This window comes from Papaver somniferum, chromosome 2 (genome assembly GCF_003573695.1).
Source record: "Papaver somniferum cultivar HN1 chromosome 2, ASM357369v1, whole genome shotgun sequence".
Classification (NCBI taxonomy): Eukaryota; Viridiplantae; Streptophyta; class Magnoliopsida; order Ranunculales; family Papaveraceae; genus Papaver; species Papaver somniferum.
In genome coordinates, this window is record NC_039359.1 from 63055755 (window position 1) to 63067128 (window position 11374).

The 11374-nt window shown below is 36.0% G+C and overlaps 1 non-coding gene across 1 annotated transcript; it reads right to left on the reverse strand.

Annotated features, from left to right (window-relative positions):
• Positions 1-7831: 7831 nt before the first annotated feature.
• TRNAV-CAC lies at positions 7832-7905 on the reverse strand. The gene has a single exon. It is a non-coding gene; the product is annotated as a tRNA-Val (tRNA).
• Positions 7906-11374: the final 3469 nt, after the last annotated feature.

An 11374-nucleotide genomic window follows, 5' to 3' on the forward strand; every position in this document is an offset into this window, starting at 1 on the left:
CAAATCCAGGTGGTATTTTCATATATACCTCCTCTTCCAAATCTCCATGTAAGAACGCATTATGCACATCCATCTGATGCACATTCCACTGTTTAGCTGCAGCAACAGCCAAGAACATACGAACAGTTGTCATTTTTGCCACTGGTGCAAACGTTTCATTGTAATCTAATCCTTGAACTTGATGATTTCCAAAAATCACAAGTCTCGCCTTTAAACGCACCAAACTCCCATTTTCATCATACTTTTCCGTATATATCCACTTACTTCCTAAAGCTTTCTTACCAGGTGGTAATTTTGTTAGATCCCACGTGCCTTGTTCTTCTAAGGCCCGTATTTCTTCTGCCATTGCTTTCCTCCAACCTGGATGTTTCATTGCCTCTCTGAAATTCCTCGGCTCAGACTTTGCAGATAATGCAGCAATATAATTTTTATGCATGTCAGAAAACCTGTCACAACTAACATAATATGTCAAAGGATAGGTGTACCTGAGGATGATGACTGTGATGATTGAGAGTGAGATGGACTATTTTCTCTAATGGTGTGTGTCACAAAACCTTTCAGCCTACTCGAGGGAATCTTCTGACGCTTCCCCTTACCTAAATCATCATTCCCAACTGCAGCATCTGTGGCTTGTCCATTTGTCACAACTGCCAGTTTCATGCGTTGTAGTAGTCTGACGTTGAACAGCGACATCTTGCTGAACAACGACATCTTCAACAGGTGTTGCAGTTGCACTGCGACATCTTCATCCGTCTGCCGCTGCTTTTTCTGCAGTTTCTTCACCATCAGCGACTATGCACTCTTCGTCATCACTCCATTCTTCACCAGACTGATCAGTCTCAGTTGCAGTCCCAGACATCAGTTGCTATATGATTCTAGAGCTCTCCATCATATCTGCCTCAACTATATTACCATTCATCTCAGTCTTAAATGGAAATTGTGTCTCATAGAATTTTACATCTCGAGACACCATAAATTTTCTTGTGTCTAGATCATAAACTTGCCATGCCTTCTTACCATATGGATAGCCAAGAAACACACACCTCCGTCCTCGACTAGCAAACTTATCTCCTTTACTATTTTGATCATGTACATAACACAAACACCCAAACACCTTCAATTGTTTATATATAGGTGGTTTTCCAAACAATACTTCATACGTGTTTTATTATTTAGGATAGGTGTAGGCGTACGATTTATCAAGTACGCTGCTGTCAATGCACACTCTCCCCAAAACCATTTCGCAAGCTTGCTTGAAATCTTAAATCCCTTGCTACATTCATTATATGTATGTTTCTCTCTACTCTTCCATTTTGTTGAGGAGTACCTACACATGATGTCTCAAAGACTATTCCATTAGTCTTAAAATAACCACGTAATGCATTAAATTCCGTCCCATTATCACTTCTAACAATTTTAATATCTTTGTTAAATTGACGCTTCACAAGAGCAACAAATTCACGAAATATTGATTCAACCTCTGTTTTATTCCGAATTAAATAAATCCAAACACCTCTTGAAAAATCATCCACTATTGTCAGAAAATATTGAGCTCCACATGATGAATGGATCTTATAAGGACCCCATAAATCTATATGAACTAAATCAAAAATACAATTTGATTTACTCAAACTACTAGAAAAGCTGCTTCTACGATGCTTTGCTCGGAGGCAAATATCACAAGCATCATTATTCTTCTTAATTAATTTACTAACACCTTGCAACTTCTGCAAAACTTTCTCTGAGGATGTCCCATACGTTGATGCCACAACTCATATGTATCTTCACGCACAGCCATAACTTCAACATGCGGCACACCACAGAAAAATATAGTCCACCTTGTCTCCCAGCCACTCCAATCATCCTCCTCGTAGACCGGTCCTGTATAAGACATAACTTGTTAGTACACTGAATAATACAACTCATCTCATCAATAAGTTGTGTGACTGAAATTAGGTTACAGGTTATCTTTGGCACATAAAGTACGTTTTCAAGTTTCATCCACCATGAAGAATCACAGTTCCTATTTTCTCAGAGGATGCATACTTTCCATCAGGCAATCCAACCGAACATGCCCTAATATCTCTTACATTTATCATGTTAAGAAGTTCATACGTAACATGGTTTGTTGCTCCTGTGTCAACAATCCAAGAGGTTTCATTCTTTTTACCTTGTAGATGAGAACCCGATTTTCTTGAGTTTAAAAACTCCATCACCTGTTGAACTGTGCTGTTGTAACTCCTACTAGAGACGTTTCATCAGCTGATGACGTACCAGCACTATCTTTTGTTGCCGAAACATGCAGGTTATGAGCACGGACAGGATTACCTCCTTGTCCTCTACCTCCTCTTCCGCACGTCCTCTTCCTCCAGTTCTTCCTCCTCTGCCATTTTGGCCTGTCTCCCCACCATTCTGGATATCCAATGATCTTAAAACAGCCATCATCAGAGTTCCTTGTCTGCTGCAAGTTTTGCAGTACTTGGTGGGATCATAAGCACTATTAAGTAGTCGTTGATCAGCTTGCACCTTGAAGGCCATAACATTCTCCTGCATCTCTGTAGGTACTGCTCCATCTCCAATCTTCAGGGTTCTGAGTTCACAATGGTTTGATATGCAACGTCTACAGACGGCAATGGTTCCCTTGCAGGCAATGGTTCCCTTGCAAGCAATTGTTCACGCAAAGAACTGTATACAGAATCCAACCCAATCAGAAAATAGTGCAAGAAATCTTCTTCTCTTAACATACTAACCTGAGATGCAATATTACATGTACACTGTCCACACTTGCATTGCGGTATCTTCATATAAGTCACCATCTCATCCCATATTTTGTTCAATCTTCCAAAATATATAGCAACTCCCTCTGTTTTCTTCTGTTTACAGTCACTTAAAGATGCTTTTAGTTGACATATTCTTGTCCCACTAACAACGCAAAATCTTCTCTTCAAGTGTGCCCATAATAGACTTGCATCCTCATAATCTCCCAGGGTTGATCTTACTAACAACTCCAACGTGTTAGCAATCCATGACACCAACGTTGATTGCACTGCTATCCTCTTCTAACTGATCTGGATCCTCAGGTCGCTTAATAGTTCCATCAATGAAGCCATATTTCTCTTGGCTATCAGCGATCTTCTTATGGCTCTAGCCCATTCATCATAATTATTCCTCTCTAAACTATTGGCGTGATGATAGTTCCTGGTCCATCACTCGATCCTAGATGATATATACAGGATTCTTCTTCTGTGTATCATATTCCACCATCTTACTTTTTGATGATTCAATCTCATTGACCATCCTTCTTCTTCCTTTTTTTTTTTTTTTTTTTTTTTTTTTTTTTTCTTTTAGGTTTCAAAACTGGCTCTCGATGCCATGTTAAGAATTTGATATCTTTTGTATTATTATTTCTCTAACTCTTTACAACGAATTATATATGATTCAATACTTGGGAAAGAAATAACTTCTTTCCTAATACGACTCTCTTCTAGACCGACCTTAAGAGTCCCAATTAAACCATCTTCCTAATCAGTCTCGGATCCTTAGATTTCTTACCGAGCTTAGAAGTCTCATTGGTTGAGACTTTCCTTAACAGACTCTAAGATACGTGTTTTTACCGAGCTTAGAAATCTCATTGATTAGACTTTCCTTAACAGACTCTAAGAGACGTGTATAACTGAGAGTTTCCTAATCAGTCTCAGATACACGTCTCTCAACACCGTGTCTCAATAGATATTAAGGTTAGAAATGAGATTGAAGTAGGATAAGATAAAGGAGCCCATCTGAACAGTGCGACAATTAGTGTTTTAGGGTTTTCGCGTTTGAGAGAAAGTAGAGGACACGTGAGATTAGCTGTGTCTATGTGACCGAACTAAAGGTAAACCCTCTTACACTCATTTTTAGTGTTTGTTCGTAGCCACAGGGTGAGTGTTTTCTTGACCTCCATCTACCTTGAATCGTAGCTCTTCCACTGATAACATGTATGGCCAAAGACAAAATGCTAGCTGAATTAATTTCAAAAAATAAAAGAAAAAATGCTAGCTAGATTATCGATTATGATACATTCCGGTTATTTAAGTTCAGTTATAGATTTTACCTACAATAATAATAGAATAAAAGAAAAAAAAAAAACCTGTCATGCTTGATTACAAGTTCTTTTCGTTCCTTTTCTTTAATTGTTTTCATTAACTCCGACGCTACTGAAACATAACAAAAATGTCCACTGGGAAAAAAAGAAAGAAAGCCCGACGCCATTGGGACATTTTCCGTGGCCAAATGTCAAGGCTTCTGCATGGACACTGCCAAGAAATATATTTGTGTACATGTATAATGGAGATTGCATACGTTCTCATACACATCTTTTTGGATGACACTCGATCGTTAATGAAGTGAAAATTGAAAACACACGTTTTATCCATCTTTCGGTCCCATGTATTGGTGAAAATCGGTTTGGAAGTGTTACTTTTAGTCCAAACAATGCCATTTAAATATGTCTTGAACTAAGAAATCTGTGCGGAATGGTTAGTTTAATCTTTAGAATTTGTCATGTTATCGTGATGTTAAGTTTCTTGTAAGCCCGTATTGCCTGTTTGATTACTTTAAGTCAGTCGAAGTCCTATGCTTTATAACCTTTCCAACTTGTAGTCGTGGTATTATCAATGTTAATGAATGAGGTATGCTCATTCCCGGGAAAAAAAAAGAAGGTCAAGATGATCTTAGCGTCCCAGTTATCACAAAAGAAAAGAGAAAAGAAGAGAAAAATCAACTGGAATTTCAACAAGTCCTTTTACATTAAAAAAATAATTTTTTTTTCGGAAAATGGTTCACTGGATTCTTCTTGACTTAAACTTACAAAATAGTAAGGATGAAACTGGATGCATCCTTATGTAAATTAAAAATAAAAAAAGTATTTGAAAACGGAAAATGAGTCATCTGTCCAAATACTTTTAAAACACGGTTTAAATGGACGAGTAGAAATTAGTATGGGTCAAATGGACACAAAAAAAATAGCAAGAATGAAACTGGTTTCATCCTGTCTTAAACTTAGAAAAGAGCGAGGATGAAACTGGTTGCATCCTGATGTAAATTTAAAACAAGAAAAAATACTTGGAAATGGGCAGGATGAAACTGTTTACATCCTGTCTATTTTTAAAATTTTATCCATTTAAACAATATCAAATTTTACTTGTCTTTTTCACCCAGAAATTGTTGATTTTGGTCTTTTTAACCAATTTTTTGATTTGAAAATGGGTAGGATGAAACTGTTTACATCCTGGCTATTTTTACATTTTTGTCCATTTAAACAGTATCAAAATCTAAATGTCCTTTTCACCCAGAAATTATTGATTTTGGTCTTTTTAACAAGTTTTGTGCTTTTTTTTCTTCGGAAAATGGGTCATTTGTCTAAAATTTTTAAATCACGGTTCAAATGGACGAGTAAAAAATAGTTTGGGTGAAATGGCAAAAAAAAATAGTAAGGATGAAACTGGATACATCCTGTGTAAATTAAAAATAAGAAAAAATATTTGAAAATGGGCACGATGAAACTGGTTACATCCTGACTATTTTTACATTTTTGTCCATTTAAACAGTATTAAAATCTAACTGTCCATTTCATTCAGGAATTGTTGATTTTGGTCTTTTTAACCAATTTTGTGTTTTTTTCTTTTCCCAATGCTTTATACAAGAAGTTGGGTTAGCTAATTCAAGTCAATTGCCTAGGAAAATGACAAGCAACAAGTAGAAAATGGAAAACCAAAATATCAACAAAATTTCAAAGTTGGCATCCCCTTCTATTGGCCAAGATTTCGGTAAACTAGGTTTCTCTTTCACGTGCATATTCTAGAATCCAAATGTGTTGTTGAAGAAAACATTGATAACTATACCTAACACAAGGGGTAAATCTTTGTAACGATCTTCACTCTTTAGTAGGTTATGAAAGTTGAAAGAGACAATGCCACGATGGTACGGGCTAGGGTTTAGACTTCCAATCAAGCACATCACGACCCCAACTTCATTACTGTGAAGGTATTACATTGAATTCGTGAAGGCAAACAACTCACCACAAAATAAACGAGTTTGACATTGTCCTCAACCGACATCTACCCACCTTTTTAAGATCTTCGGTTGTATAGAGAATTATGTCTTCGAGTTACACCAGCAAGACTTGGCGCCATTGCAGCAAAACAAATATTTGAAACATAACAAAAATGCTTAATTTAACGAGAAAACAAAGGAAGCCGGATGCCACTCGGACATGCTTTCTTAGCCAACTGTAATAGCGTTTTAGAGTTTGCAATATAGTACACCCATCTTTTTCAACGACACTTGTTAATGAAGTGGCACTATGAGAACACCTTTTTATCTATCTTTCGGTTTGCAAGGTGTGTTTCATTTTTCTGTTTAATTTGTGAAAATGATCTGAGTGTCCCAATCACCACGAAAGAAAAGAGAAAAAGCTATCGAGGCATCAACAAGTCCTTTTTTACAATTTTTTCTTTTCATTTTTCTCCCCATGATTTAAACAACAACCTTATAGGGGCGGCAAGGTTTATTACAGTGGCGGCATTCCAATAGGACAAAAAAAGTCATTACATGATCATTCGAGGTGTCTCTTATCAAAAAAACTGGAAATGACATATTAACCCTCATAATTGATAACCTAGTTTAGTGATTATAATCAAATTTAATGTTAATGATTAATTTCACTTATATTAACTCAAAATCAAAACAAAATCAGATTTTAGAGTTTTTTTTAAAAAAAAGTTTGGAGATGGTAGAGAAGTTTTAACTCAAAGTGAAGGTCAATCTCAATCAATTGAAGAAATTAACCAACAAAGTGAAAACCCAATGCCTGAAAATGACCAGGTATACTTCTAAATTAGTCCCAACTAGCTTTTTGTTGCTCAAATACGTAAAAAAATTCAATTTCTTACATTTTCAGAGCTAATTATGGTTGGCATTTTGCTCGTAACCAACCGTAATTCATAGTTACGATTCGTAAAAGATGAACTACCAACCGTAACTGGTTAAATTTGGGGACAACTCAATTGTAAAACCAGTTACGGTCGGTAACCAAATGCTATATACTAACCGTAACTGAGTTACGGTTGGTAACCAAATGCTCGATACTAATCGTAACTGAATAAAATTCTCAGATACAAGAACATGCGGTTGGTAGTTGAACTATTATTAACCGTAACAACATCAAAATCTCCAGTTACGGTTCGTAATAGAGTTAAAATCAATTGTAAGTCACATAAACCCAGAAACTTTTATTTCAATTTTCATCTAAAACCCTAATTTTTGATAGAAATTAAACTTAAATCGAACAAGATAAACTAAACCCTAATTGGATTTTTCAAAACATACTTCATATAAGTAATTACACCACACTTGATTAATTTTCGAATCGTCGATTAATCGAAGACGATTAAATTTTGAGTTTTAATGGAGGTTATGGTTGATGGGAGGAGGAGAAGAGAAGAAGAAAGAAAACAAATTTTCAATTTTATTTTGATTTAGGTTAAAAAATGGGGAGGGTAACCTAGTCAATTTACATCCCCTAACCAACTAAAAAGACATTACTATCACACTGCTGCCCCTCTAATAAAACATGCCGCCCCTATAATAAGCTTCTTAAACAATAATGCAATTCAATAGCTTAGGAAATGACAAGCAACAAACAAGTGAAAATGGAAAAAATTGAATTCAGAGGAGTACAGAGTGGTTGATAGTGGTTTTTTCTTTCTTCCAAATTGAATTCAGTATACAAGTTTGATACTGTCCTAAACAAACATTGCCGGTCGGAGAGAAAATACTAAACAAAAACAAATGTCTGAGCACAGGTTCGAACTGGGGACCTCTGGCGTGTGAGACTAGCGTGACAACCGACTACACAACCCAGACAGTACGTCCATGTCACCAAAACCTAATTATAAAACGACTTGCATCATGCATATTGCACCTTATAATCAGCGGACCACTTGAATGAAGGGTAGTTTGATCTAACGGAGTTTAGCAATTACTTACGTATGAATCATGAGTATTAAGGCGCTATAAATACTGTATTCTTGCACTCCGTAAACATTTAGAAAAGAAATATCCATTGCTCAGAGCAAACGAGTTAATTTATGCGCTGTGATTAACCCATTTTTTTTTTTTAGGTTTGGCAATAATTGGGACGATGGTGGAAACTGTAATAAGATTTCAAACATATAACTCGTGCTACTTTACGTAGTGTAAATAACCATAGCAAACTCCTTTAACCAGCTATGCGATACTCCATGGTGATGATTACAAAGATAAATAGTTGGTGGTAGCATTATAGACGATGGAATTGGTGAAATCCTTGTACCACTGTTAAAGAATCAATATGCTAATATGTCAAATTTAAATGCAATGGTAATTAAGTCTGTTACAATATAGTTTTGGCTTGTTTTTTAATTTAATAATAAAGAGATATCAATATAAAAAGAGCAGTGTAGAAGCTAGTCAAAAGATGTTATATGTGTATATCATTAATAGAATTTGGCTGGCTCAGTAGAGAATCAATCGGCTCGTAGTTAGAACAGAGGTGCTTTGTTGAGTGCTAGAAATGGATTGACATCATTCAACTGATCGTTAAACAAAATTTACTTCATCATTAAACCTAGTAAGCTTCAAACATCAAGCTACACTCAGTACATTGAGCTCGCCGATCATCTTACTCCTGCACTTCTTTCTTTTGACTTTTCTCCCGGAGTTTTCAACGAAAGTTGACAAGAAAAATCACACTGTCAAGACAAAATTGAGGACCATAAGCCACGATCTCTTTCCAAGTCGTGGTTTTAGGGTCCTAACACTTGATAGTATGATTTTTTTTCATTAGTATAGAATTATTTTTTGGAGATCATGGTTTTCTTTGGAGACTATGGTTCTATTTTTATTAAGACATTTAGAAGTAAATCTAGGTCACCCTTTATCTAGATATTTATATTAATACCTAAACTATCCTCCTGATTAATTTTGGGTAATGATTAGTGAAATCATTAATGAAATGATTAAGCTAAAGAAGTAGAATTATTGAGAGAGTAAAATTAGAGAAGATGAAGAGGAAAAACATGGAAAATAATTTTTTTTCCAATTCACTAAGCTTGAGTATTCAAGTGATGATAGCTCATCTGATTCTTCATCTCCATCCTCTCCTAAAATATTTGTTAATCTTCACAATGATCTAGATATGAGTTATTTCTTAGATGGTGAATGTATTCTTCCACAAACTCAATCTCAAGATGAAAATGATGGATTTTACCAACCACAACCGGAGGAAGAGTATTTCGGTACCCAAGTATGCTTCAAACTTAGATAATGGTGGTTGAATTGGTCCAAATATTCATAAAACTGTAATTTTTTATAAAAAATTCCTGCTAGGTTCAGGTAGTTCGGTTACCAAGTGTGAAGAACAGGTAACCGAACACGGAGTTCGGTTAATAAATGTCAAGAACATATAACCGAACACATAGTTCGGTTTCTTTCTTCAAACACGCATGTAGCCGAACTTTAGTAATAAGATTTACAGAGGTATGTTCGTTTAGTTCGCAAACTTCAACGCAACCAAGTTCTCAATCGAACTGCAGGTTAAAAGTAACCTAGTATTAGAAGTTTGGTTGGTTCGCAAACTTCAATATATTTTGCGAATCAACCGAACTGGGCTTATATATGCATATATGCAATTAGGAAAACGTTCGGTTACTACGAAATTTATTTCTTGGCGAATTAGGTAGAGTTCGGTTACGAATTTTCAAAGGTAGAGTTTGGTTACAAAGAAAACTTAACATTTTTGCGAAGGAATCTAACTTTTGGGCTTGTGTTATTTTAATACAAGGAGTTCGGTTAAAAATATTTTTTGCGAATCAACCGAACTCTGAGTTCGGTTAAGAAAAAAATAATTCGTGATAACCGAACTTTTGCGACGAAACCGAACGTTTTGCGACGTAACCGAACTTTTCTCTGAAAAAAACTCCATTAAACCTCTCTGCAACTTCCATTTTCAACTTATTTTGATGATTACTTCTCATTTATTCAACCAAAAACGAATGACAAGTAATGGATTTGTGAGAATATCTTTGTTAATGTTTTAAATTAAGCTATATATATAGAGGTGGTGGTGGTTGGTGGTGGTGGTAATCGGTGGTTGGTGGTGGTGATAATCGGAGGAGGTGGTGGTGGTAATCGGATGTGGTGGGCGGTGGTGGTGGTGGTAATTGGTGGTTGTTGGTGGTGATAATCGGAGGTGGTGGTGGTAATCAGTGGTGGTGGGAGGAGGTGGTGGTTATATATATATAGGTGGTTATTAGGTTGGTTTTAAATTAAATTAGATTAAGGGTAGATTAGTCATTTCAACATTTTAAGACACCCCCTACAACTATAGGGAGGATGGTCTAATAAAACCATGGTCCCCTCAAAAAAATCATGATCTCTAAAAAAATCATTCTTAATATATGGTTTCGCTGTTCTCCGTAATCATTATGGGCCAAACTCAAAAAGGCCCAACAGAGGATCCCTCTTTTTGCATCTTGTATACCATATCGAAGTCTTTGCACCAGCTCTTGTTCGTATCTGTCTTGTTCAAAGACCATATTTCCATGTGCGACACACTTAGGGCTGCACATAGGTGGGTATAAGCTAAAACCAACCTCGTATCCATAGATTACGGGTTTTTTTTCGTAACCAATCGCGCACCCATAAACAGCGGGCGGGTTTTGTTACTCGCCCGCTACGGGTAGAGCGGGTTTGGGTTTGAACCCGCTTAAACCCGCATAATTATTCACACACACCTGTTTTACTTAAGTTCTTAATAACTTAAAAAAACTAACATAACTACATACGTCTTAATGTCTTACAATAAAACAATAACTACATAAGTCTTACAATAAAAGTTACAAATTTAGTTAGTGTTTCAACTTTATTAATTAGATTGACATACAAACTTTGTATTCAGCTCACTGAGGCAATTTATCAAACACATAACACACTTAAATTAGAATACTTACTGTGATGTGGGTCATCTAAATCGAGAGTTTAGAGGAGATTTGAATTTGAAATGCAGAAGAAAAGCTAGGAGGAGGATTTAAGAGAAAAGGGGTATTGAGGTGAGGGGAGTTTTGAATTATCAAATTTAGTTTGAACATGATATTGCAGGAGGGAAGCAATCAACAAGAAAAAGAAAATAATAATAATTAATCTTGTAGTGGCCCTAGCTAGCTGGTGTTAAAAGTCTTTGATTTTCATAAGCTTGTGGGTAGAAGGATTCGTTTTTTGTAATGGTATATATTTTGCGGGTTTTTTGGGCGGGTATTAGCTAAAACCAACCTCGCATCCACAGACAGCGGGTTCT